General features: G+C 40.2%; 1 pseudogene; it reads left to right on the plus strand.

The window, feature by feature from the left end:
* The first annotated feature begins 360 nt into the window (after window positions 1-360).
* Window positions 361-479, plus strand: LOC148517774 (5S ribosomal RNA; annotated as a pseudogene).
* Window positions 480-11,383: the final 10,904 nt, after the last annotated feature.

An 11,383-nucleotide genomic window follows, 5' to 3' on the forward strand; every position in this document is an offset into this window, starting at 1 on the left:
TGGTGAATTTACACCACTGATCACACAGTATTATTACAAAGACCTTCTTGAAATATATATATATATATATATATATATGTATATATATATATATATATATAAATATATATATATATATATATATATATATATATATATATATACATATGTTGGTGTTATAATTACATGTCAATTTTTAGACAGTTAAATGAATTGTACTATACCCATGGTTAAATAATTAAAATATGCTTATGCATCACTTTTTTTAATTTTGTATTTTATTGATAAATTGGACTTTTCCAAAGGTGATAGTCCTACATTTATACAATTTTGCTCAGACCATGTGCAAGGGCAATTTTCATTCCTGCCGCTAAAATCGTAACCTATAGCCATACTTTACTGGATCTGCCCAATCTTGTCTGATCTTGGAAGCTATACAGCAATAGGCCTGGTTAGTAATTGAATGGGAGACCACCTAGGAATACCAGGTGCTGTAGGTTAACCTGTATTGGAGGATGAATGGGACAGGATAGCACATGGTGCTGCAATCATACATCTAACCAATGGGATTAATAACTGTCATTGTACCCATATAAGATACCCATTCCAAGTGTTTTAAGTAGAATGCAGATTCTGTTTATTATTCTCGCCATATAAAATTTGGGTGTTTGATGCAAACACCTGTCAGTTATTTAAAATGTATTCATTTAAACGGATGTTCAGTGTTTAAACTCTTGATGGATAAAATTAACAAAATGTGTATGGGTACCTCCTAAATTTATTAATAGGTTACATTTTAATATTTTTCTATATGAATTGTCATTCAAGTGTGCCCCAGCAAATAGTCCTTTATCTTGTTTGTTGTTCTGTTTAAAATTTTGGGTTTTGGGAGAACCACCACCACCACTAGATATGATATACTCAGAGATGTAGGATAGATGGTTAATAAATATATACCTACCTATATCTGGTTCTGTGCGTAATCTCCTTTCTTGTTTACTCTGTGTCACCAGCTTCACTAAGAGGCATAGCGCTGAAAACCTAAGGTATGTCATAGCAAAATGGCTTACAGTACTCCACTTGGACTTTCCTCAGGATTTGTAACTTTTGACAATACCCTCAATATTGTGAGAGCATTAAAGCTGGTTTCATTCCAACATGTCCCATGTATTGCTCACACAATCAACTTGGAGGTACAGGGTTTTTTCTAAAAATGACATGGGTGTGCAGGAGATGCTCTCTGTGGCCTGAAAAATGTTGGGACATTTTCACCACTCAGCCACAGCATGCAGGAGATTTCAACAGATGCAAGTACAGTTGAATTTGCCCTGCCACCAACTGAAGCAAGAGGTGGTAACAGATGGAATTCCAGCCTTTATATGCTTTAGCTGATGGATAAACAGCAAAAAGCCATCCACAGCTATAGTATACAACAAGCCATGACATTGGGAAAGGAAAAGGAGGGGGGTGTTCCTTACTCCAGTGCAGTGGAGAAAGCTTTCTGTCTTGTACAAGGTGCTCAAAGTAGCCACCTGTGAAGTGAGTTAAGACACTGCCAGCTTGAGTCAGGTGATTTCCTTAATTAAACTTTTGAAAAATCAGCCCGGAAAAAATGAAGTAGGAGATAAAACAAAGTGATTCTGCTAAGTATGTCGGACTTGTAAATCAAGTCCAGTGTTTGCTTCCCCAAGATTCAAGGGTTGCCGATATCTTGAAATCAGATCATTACATTTTGGCGACTGTGCTTGATGCTAGGTTTAAATTGTACATCTTATCTTTCTTTCCAACTGAACCAGATCTTAAGAGATGCAAAGAGCTCCTGGTGAGCAATTCGGCAGCTCAAGTGTTACACGACACAACGATATCTCCTCCTTCAGTTTCTCTGGCAGCTGCAAGGTAAAAACTCAGCTTTCCCGAAAGACCCAGGGGTGATGCAGAGGAGTTAACACAACATTGTGACATCTGTTCAGGTCTAAAAGTTTTGCCACAGATTAGTGAGTCCTCTACGCTAACTCCATTTTATGTGATCACCATCCAAAGAATGTTGGAGGATTATTTTCATGACACCGCACATATAGGCATGTCACAGAGGCTAAGATTCAGAGCCGGACGCTCTGACAGAGCGCTCGCTCTGATTCAGGGCATTTTTTTATTTTTTGAATGTCCTCCTGGCCGCTCGCATAGCTGTGGGTGACCACCCACAGCTATAGCGAGCGGCCATGATGATGGTCGTGATGGTCAAGACCATCGCGACCATCAGGCTTGCGACAAAACCCTTGTGGTAGGGTCTCATGGCCGCAAGCCCCAGAGAGCTTTCGGCTCAAAATGAGCCGTAAGCTCTTCACTGACATCACTTGTGATGTCAGTGGGGCCGCCCCCAAATGATAGGCGCTCCTTTGGGAATGCCTCCTTTTGGCAGGCCATGCACCCGGCCCGCCTACCAAAGGGGGTGTGCTGTCACTCACCATCAACAGCTTGCCCCCTTTGTTGCAAGACCCAGAGCAATGGAGTGCCCATCGCTATCCGGGTCTCGCACATGCGCACGACGGAGCCGGCTCCGTCGTGCGCATGCTCAGTGGGCCACCATCGACCCGGTTGCGAGCGCTCAGTGGTTGCGACCGGGTCTGAATCAGGCCCTGAGTCTCTTGGACTACTGAAAAGACAAAAAGGCAATTTGGAGGTCCTTGTACAGACTGGCTTTGCATTACTTAAGCTGCCCACCCTTCATTGTTTACTCATAAAGAGTTTTCAGTATAGATGGGTATTTTATCAGCAATTGGCTGATAAAAAAGTACCTTTCCTTCTGTACAGCCATGTGCCTGAATGAGCAAGGACTGAGACACCCACTATATTTTGAATACACTTCTCCCTGTGCATACCTGAAATTAGAACTGCATGGACACAATCGGGAATTTTGGAATTCTGGATATGGGAGACTCAACCTGTAAATGTTTGATACTGACATAAAATACAGCAGGGGTATTCAACATGTGGCCCTCCAGCTGCTGTGGAACTACAGATCTTAGCATGCCCTGCCAACGTTTTGGTATTAGAACATGTTAAAACTGTGTCAGGACATGCTGGGATGTGTAGTTCCCCAGCAACTTGAGGGTCGCATGTTGAATAACGTGGGCCAGTGCAAGGTTTCTAGGCTCCTTAGGAAAATCTACACAATTCTGCCCCTGCCTTCCCCAATACCCTCCACCCAGACACTCATATACACCATTAACTTCAAATTTTGTAAAAAAAAAAATGTCAGTGTGTTTTCTTTTTCTTTCACTTTTTGTTTGTTGAACTACAGTTGTTAGTGTCGCCTGCTGCAAGGTTCACATGAAATACATTGAAAAAGTCAGATTCAGATGAAATACATTAAAAAGGCCAGATTCACATGAAATACATTGAAAACAGCCTGGTCCACATGAAATACATTAAAAAGGCCAGATCCACATGAAATATATTGAAAACAGTGGAGGCTGTGGCTGGTCTGTCCCACGGCCACTGCTAGGCTGCACAATGCAAAGTGGCTGGGAGATAATTCAATTATTTGGAAGTGGCTGGGAGCTAATTCAATTATTTGGGGTGACAAGCTCAAAAGCTGCACTTATTGCGGGTTCTGCTCACAACCTTCTGAGGTGTGAACAGAGATCTGCTAAAGTAGGACTTTGGGACTGGGCAGGAGTGCTGGGTGCACCGTAATTGCAACATGTATGGCACTTAGAAGGGGGAAGCCGCTTAATACAGCTTATCTCATGCACTCTCACGCATGAATGCTGACATTGCAGTCAGCACAGGGCTAGTTGCTCAAACAATTGAATTAGGTACTGGATACCTTAGACGGCAGTTGATTCTCTCATACAATTGTGTATTTTTGTTACTTCATAATAATTAGTTACCTCATCACCAACATTAGCCCTCAATGTCAATTAATTTAATTATTATAACATTAATATAATATAAACCCCCTCATTGCCTCCCTCAGTATAACTCAATAATGCCTAAATCTTTATTAACTACAATAAAAGCATTAACCCCTTCATCTTAACACCCACAATGAGCTTACCCCATAACTTACCCCCTTAAATTTAACTATACCCTTTAACCCCCCCCTCTTCCAACTTGCCTGTTGCTGGGTCAGAATATCTTCTCATTGTTCTGTTGTTATGGTGCTCCTACTGCAGCCAATAAGAGACCCTGTGTAGCATCCATGGGACTTCAGACTTCTGAGGTACTGTAGAACTGTGGTGCCACTAGTTGCATTGTGTGAGGAGTAGTCTGCAAGTAGTCCTGGGGGCAGATCCACCGGGGACGAGGAGATAGTACCACAGGGAGGAGATGGAGGCAGAACCACAGCAAGGAGCAGGATGGAATTCTTACGGATGTAGGTGCTGCAATGGGGGGAGGAGCCTGGATCTGCAGCTGCTGTGCAGCCACCACCATCATGTTAAAGATGAGGCTGGCTGCTGGAACGGAAATGTACATTTCCCTTTCAGTATTAGTTCCTGGAAGTGACTTACATTGAGGGCAGAAGTGCATTTCCATGCCCATACAGTCGACAAAAAAAAGAAACTTGTCCCCTCATGGGGTCGCTTTGCTTGCCACGCTTCAGGCATAGTGACTCACTTCGCTCACCACAGGTTTATGATCCCCCTCTATGTCCACGTGGATAGTAAGGAATGACATTGGTCAGTAACTGATGACGTCAGGGTACAAAAACTGAAGGGGAACTAGTCACTTCCCTGCCAGGACCACCAGAGAATAGGAGTGGCTGCAACACTGCATAATATACAGCACACGGCCCCTACACTGCATGGAGGATGTAATGTGCGGTCTTTCACCTGAAATCACATCACTCCTGCGCTCATCCTGTACATCGCCACCTTTCTCAAGTGTGGTAGGGGCGCACTGCCCCCATGCCTTCCCAACATTCCGGCATCTCTGGACCATAAAACTAAAAGGTAATCAAGGTTCAGATTTATCGAAGAGCAAAATTTTAAAAACTGTTCATTTATCTCATTTGGGAATGGATAACTTATTTACTTTTTTTACTGAAATTGACCTTAAATGGTCTGCATAATTTTTATCTATAGAAGATCTCCCTAATATAGTCACATTTTTGAGGTTTTTTCCTTATTGCACAACAATCATACCCTGGTACAGGATTAATTGATACTGTTCACAGCAAAAGCAGATTTGAAGATTGTATCTCGTCCGAGCTTCCTACCTCTGATATTCCCTATGTTGTTTTCTTAACCCCTGATTAACTCCTGATATTGACAACAGACCACCTTATATAATTTGAAACATACAAGTATAGATGTATATTCATTCTTATTTTTTTTATTGAACCACTTTGAAAGCTGATTAACCCTGTAAGTGTGTTTAATGTAAGAGCATTTGCAATTTTGGCAGTTGGACCAGCAGTTAGCATTAGCTATTTAAAAACAATTGTACTTGTAATATTATAAATTCAATCCATCCAGGAAAGAAAGGGTACCATATTCTTATGTTAAGACAGCCTTTAACTTGTTGTCCCTTAGCCTCTTCTTGTTATAATTTATAGTGTATGATTCAATTCAGTCAGCTGTTTTATGATAGATATCCATTAATATAGAATGGCCTCAAAGCTTATGTAGCTTCATATAAAATAGGAACATGAGGTGACCAACTGTTATTCTTTTTAAAGCATCATAAAATATGTCCTGATATTTAATCTTCTAACAATTGATCTCCCCATACACTTTTCACCAAGGAGGTTGCACAAGGACTTTAGAGGTCATCACTTATTGAAATGCCAAATAAGAGAAGTAGATCAATCATATTGTAGACACATACTGAAAACAAAGTAGAGTTTTCATTTAAAGTATGTAATTAACAAAACAGACTTGGTTGAAGTTTTTTAATGTTGATAGGGGGTGCTCACTATCTAAACTCTAAATTAAAGTGTCAAAGTTTCCCCATCTTTACCTCCTAAATGAAGAAGCAGACTGTATTTATTCTACATAAAAAAATGCATGTGCACCCATAACAGATGGTTTGTCCAAATACAAATTTGTACCCTTTAGCTAGATTTGTTCCTCATTTTAAATACAGACCATAATGTGCAATACTTTATTTAGGGAAAGACAACTAAGGTCATTGTCAATGTTTAAGAGATTATACTGGTTCCTAAATAGAGTAGCAATACATTTATTTATGCTTTTTGGTGCACAGTCCCAGCTTCCCCTGTAGAATCCCCATGAATTATAAAAAGTCATGAGTACAACCATGTAAACGATGGACCTTTAGTTTTCATTAAATAGAAAAAATCAATATACAGTACTCTAATGAAAAATAAAACTGATCATTGTTGTTTACGCTGGTGGTCAAAGAAAAGAAAAATTGAGACAAGATCATGTAAAATATACACAAGGAATTCAGTTGTTATACTTCCAGGCTTTTGGTGACTGTTCATATATCAAGGGCAGCTCAAAAGGCAAAGACTTTGCACCTTGACAAGTTTGGTAATTTATAAAGCAATATATTATACTGTGAAACTAGTCAGTGCTCGCTGCAACATATTTTCAGTTTAAACATGAACAGAGTCTTCATCATATGCACCGGTGTAGAATGCACACGTGCCTCCTTCTTTGATAAAATACCCCTGACCTTAAAACAGTCAACCAGCATGACAAAAATGGGTAAAGCAAAAATGCCAAACTAACACAATGGGGTAAATTTACTAAAATTCGATTTGGCTTTTTGAGTGATTTGAAGTGCGATATTCATTCGATTTGTATTCGATTTTGCATTTGGGTATTTACTAAAGGCCAAATCGAATGTAAAATTGAATTTCAAATCGAATTTTAGTCAAATCGGCCTCAAATCGAACATCGGGAAAACATTGGTACTTTTACATAGCCCAACACACAAAACACTTATTTACTATCATTCAATTTGAAATAAACCTCAAAATCGGACTTCAAATAGAAATTCAAATCACCAAATTAATAGACCTGCTTCATGCTTTCGATTTGAGCATGAGCAGGTCAGATTAACACAGATACATGCAGACATCAGTGAGATGCCTGCATGTATCTGACTGCAAATAGTAAATAAAGAGTTAAAAGTAATAAAAAAATTACGTAAGGTCCCCCCCAAAACAGAACCAGCTCCGGATTGTTCAAACCCAGGTCTGGTTGACTAAGTACAGGGAAAAAATTGCGTAGGTTCTCCCTGTACTTATTACAACCAGCACTGGGCTATGGGAATCAGTGCTGCTTCTGGAATTACAGGGAAAAATTTGCGTAGGGTCTCCCTGTAATTCACAGAACCAACCCTGGACCTTTTCTAATGGGGGACTGATGCCACAGCCAGGGGAGCCCTATCACCAGTCCCCCCAGTGGCAGCATCAGTCCTGACCACTAGTCATCCCAGGCCAGGGATCCCTGGGGAGTTGGAGACCCCTCCAATAAAGGGTTCCCATAACCCAGTTCTGGTTGTACTAAGTACAGGGAGATGCTACACAATTTTTTCCCTGTACTTAGTCAACCAGACCTAGGTTTGAACTGTCCGGGGCTGGTTCTGTTTTTTTGGGGGGGGACTTTACGTCATTTTTTTTTTACTTTTAACTCTTTATTTAATTTTTACATTCAGATACATGCAGGCATCTCACTGATGTCTTCATGTATCTGTGTGAGAACAAACTGCTCATGCTGAAAGTGTACATGAACATGTCAAATCGAACTGCAAATCACTGTTCAAAACCGAATCAATCGAATTTGTTTTGCAAATTGCAAAACAAATCTAACTACAGTAAATCTGGCAAAATCACTGGTTTTTCAAAATTCAATTTGAGAAGAGCTAATTCACTCTTCAAATCGACCATCAAATCGACCTTTGATACATTTACCCCAATATCTGGTAACTACTTTGCATGAAGAGGAGCTGTCCAGCAGCTGTAATCACAAACACACACATTGTGACTTTTACTAAAACAGCTATACCACAACTGTTCCTGAGATTCTCTACCCCTAAAGGTGATTACGGATGTCACCGGTGTTACCATCCCATTTCCCATGACTCAGGGCTAATATGTGACTTCAGATCAATTATATTAGTCCCAACAGCAGCACATATACATTTTTCATATGCAATCCTTCTGTACATATATAGAAATTTTTAGCAGACAGAGCATGCATCAGGTTCTACATACACAAATTTGGGCAAATATGAGAGTTGGGTACAGGATGTTGGCATTTGGGATGCCGGCATTTGGGATCCTGGCGGTCAGAATTCTGATACCAGCATCCCGACTAGGTTAGCATCCCGATGGCTGAAGGTAATTATACCTAGCCTAACCCCTAACCATAACCCTACATCGCCAATGCCTAAACCTAACCTCCCCCAAGTGCCTAAACCTAACCCTTTCACCCTGGTACCTAATCCTAACCCTCCATCCTATCCTTCCCCCTGGGTGCCTAACCATAACCCCTAATCCTAACCCTAATCCTCCCCCCAACCCCGCTACTTACCTTCGGGATTCCAAAGGATGGGTTGCTGGCACCAGAATTCTGATAAGTGCCGAGATTCCGGCATCAACATTGTGACTGCTGGAATCCCCACTGTTGGGATATTAAATGTATCCCATGGGCAATTCTGCTATAAGCATCTCAGTCACATCTTCATTTGCCAACCAGGTCACAAGAGGGCATTCACATGTACAATATGTATTCCTTAAGTAAGTTGATGTAATCGTGGGCTATTCAGAGGTAAGTGTACTGTATGCAGAGATTAGTGAGTTCAGTCAAAGCTCCTGCACCAACAAAATGGCTAGTGCAAATACATGATGAGGATTATGATGACGGCTGCTTTAACCGATGTTTAGATGGGTGTTGCGGCTCACTGAGAATGCAGGCAGAGAAACACATTTACTTGTAAACACATAAATCAGCTGCTAATGTCCTGGTTTATCATTTCAACCCTCACCAAGGGAGACAAGTGTTACTGGGTGGCAGCATTAAGAGTTAACTTACAGCCTCACCAGGCCACTTTGATGGAATATATGAATGTGTGAACTGACTAGCCTGACCGTGCATGTGCAGTGGAACTCAAAGCCTGGGCTTAGTGATAAAAACAAAATGTATCATAATAGAAACAAATATATATATATTTATATAATGTCAGCTACAAAATGAATGGAGGCACTCGAAGACTTTAGTAAAAATTCCAAAGACGTGTATTCACATAAGCATAATAAGACACCAATGTTTCGGGACCACTGTGTCCCTTTGTCAAGGTAGGGACAAAGGGACACAGTGGTCCCGAAACATTGGTGTCTTATGATGCTTATGTGAGTACATGTCTTTTGAATTTTTGCTAAAGGCTTCGAGTGCCACCGTTCATTTTGTAGCTGACATTGGATGTTTCTGTTGCGGAAGGCACCGGAGCTGCTGGACATTTAGAAGTGAGTGTCGATCCATGTTGGATATATATATATATATATATATATATATATGAAAAGGGGGTAGGAAAGAGAATGCATATGATAGTGTAGTAATTTCAACAGATATTGTGCAAGTGCTTGAATATGAATGTGCGTACCAAATAAAAAATCTTTAATGATTATCTGAAACTCTGTGGAGCAATTCTGAATGGAGGGATGGACCTAAGATCCTGATGGCTGAATTACCTTAACAGGAGGGGCTCATCCAGAGCCTAATAGAGAGAAAATATAGAGTACTTTCTTAATAGATAAAGTAGCAATGACAATAGGTATGCGTACCATAAAAGCCCTTGAAACACAGCATGTAAGCAAATGGTCCTGAACAGTCCTCCAGTATCCCTTGGCAACCCCCAGTTACTTCAACACTTGTATTTTATGGGCTGGATTTGTTGTTTCTTCCTGTGAAAGCTGGCCCAGGAGAGTCACAGTGTGATGACAGGAGGCAGCAGACAGAGGAGTGTCCACTGATTTTCTTTTATAATAGTAGTATTTAAGATAATATTACATTGGATGTCTTTAAGTTGAATAGCCTGAAAGCATGTTAAGGAAACTACAATTCCTATAGAAAGTCATGATGAAACTAGGTATAGCAGCAGCTTGTATTTCTTGCTATGATTTCCAAGTTAAGTGCCATTAGTCTGGGTACATACATGCCCTTGACCCTCAATACAGTATAATAAACTCATTGATTCCTGTAAATCAGGCATTGGGAACCTCAGGCCCGGGGGCCATATAAGGCCCATGGAATCATTTGGTCTGGCCCTTGGAGCTTTATTCTGCTAGCCTCATCTGGCTAGCAGCGTGCCTAGAATGGCACCTTGCAGCCAGAATCTATGCAGCAGTGCCACCTGGAGTGTCCTTAGGATGCTTCCAACAGTCACACTACTGCCCTTACAGCTCTCTGTGGCATCCTCAGGATGCTCTGGGCATTGCTGTAATCACCGGCGATTGTGGCCCTGCCCCTGTGTGTCATCACCTGCACAAGGTCCGCGAAAATGTTATATATATATATATCAATAAGCTCCTCGGCAGAAAAAAGATTCTCCACCCCTACTGTGAATGCTGAGCTAAAAGCTAACAGTATGCCCTGACTTGACTTTGTCCACACTTGTTACTGTGTAACGCTGTGTATCCTATCGGTTCAGTTAGAAATTATGATCCTCTACAAATTACTGCAGTGCAGCCACCTTGGTTCCATTTGTGCTTATTACCTGTCTTAATTAATCGTTAACAATGTTTCAGAATACCGTAATCATTGATCGTCCTATATTTAGCTGGTTTGCCCTGACTACTACACTAAAAGGGTCTGGAATCTGCAAAAATATGTATCAATATTTGTAATGAGGTGATATACCATGTTGCCAGCCAGAAATAACTCTTTTGCGGTGCAATCAAAACAAGCAAAAACACGCGTAGTAAAGGAGTATTGGTGCAGAACTTAGATCAACGCACTATAGAACATATGCAGAATGCTCAGTTATGTATATGTAATTGTGATAAATGTATTAGTAATTAAGTGTAATAAATAGCTTATTTAAAAAATACAACCTGATCAGCAAATAAAATGTTGTCATTTTGTGTACTTGCAGTTATGTTTGTTTGTTCTCTATATTTTATGTCACTGGTGCTTTACTTTTAGCTGCTATGTATTCAACAATGATTGTTGAATAGTGTGTACTATTTAACTTTGTTCTCATTATTTAACCTTTTCACAATCGCACCATTATTTTTTCTTTGCATATAGGTAGTTTTGCAAATGTATGCAAGTATTTGTACCACTGGTATATTTCTGCTGGTTTATTATCTGCTAATCATAGGAAAGTCTTGTTGATATTTTCTTATTTCTTTGATTTCTATGTACAGTATAATGCTTTGTCTTATATTGTGTATTATTATATGAGATATATATATATATATATCTAT

This window comes from Taudactylus pleione, unplaced genomic scaffold, assembly GCF_031769625.1.
Source record: "Taudactylus pleione unplaced genomic scaffold, aTauple2 ptg000211l, whole genome shotgun sequence".
NCBI classification, from domain to species: Eukaryota; Metazoa; Chordata; class Amphibia; order Anura; family Myobatrachidae; genus Taudactylus; species Taudactylus pleione.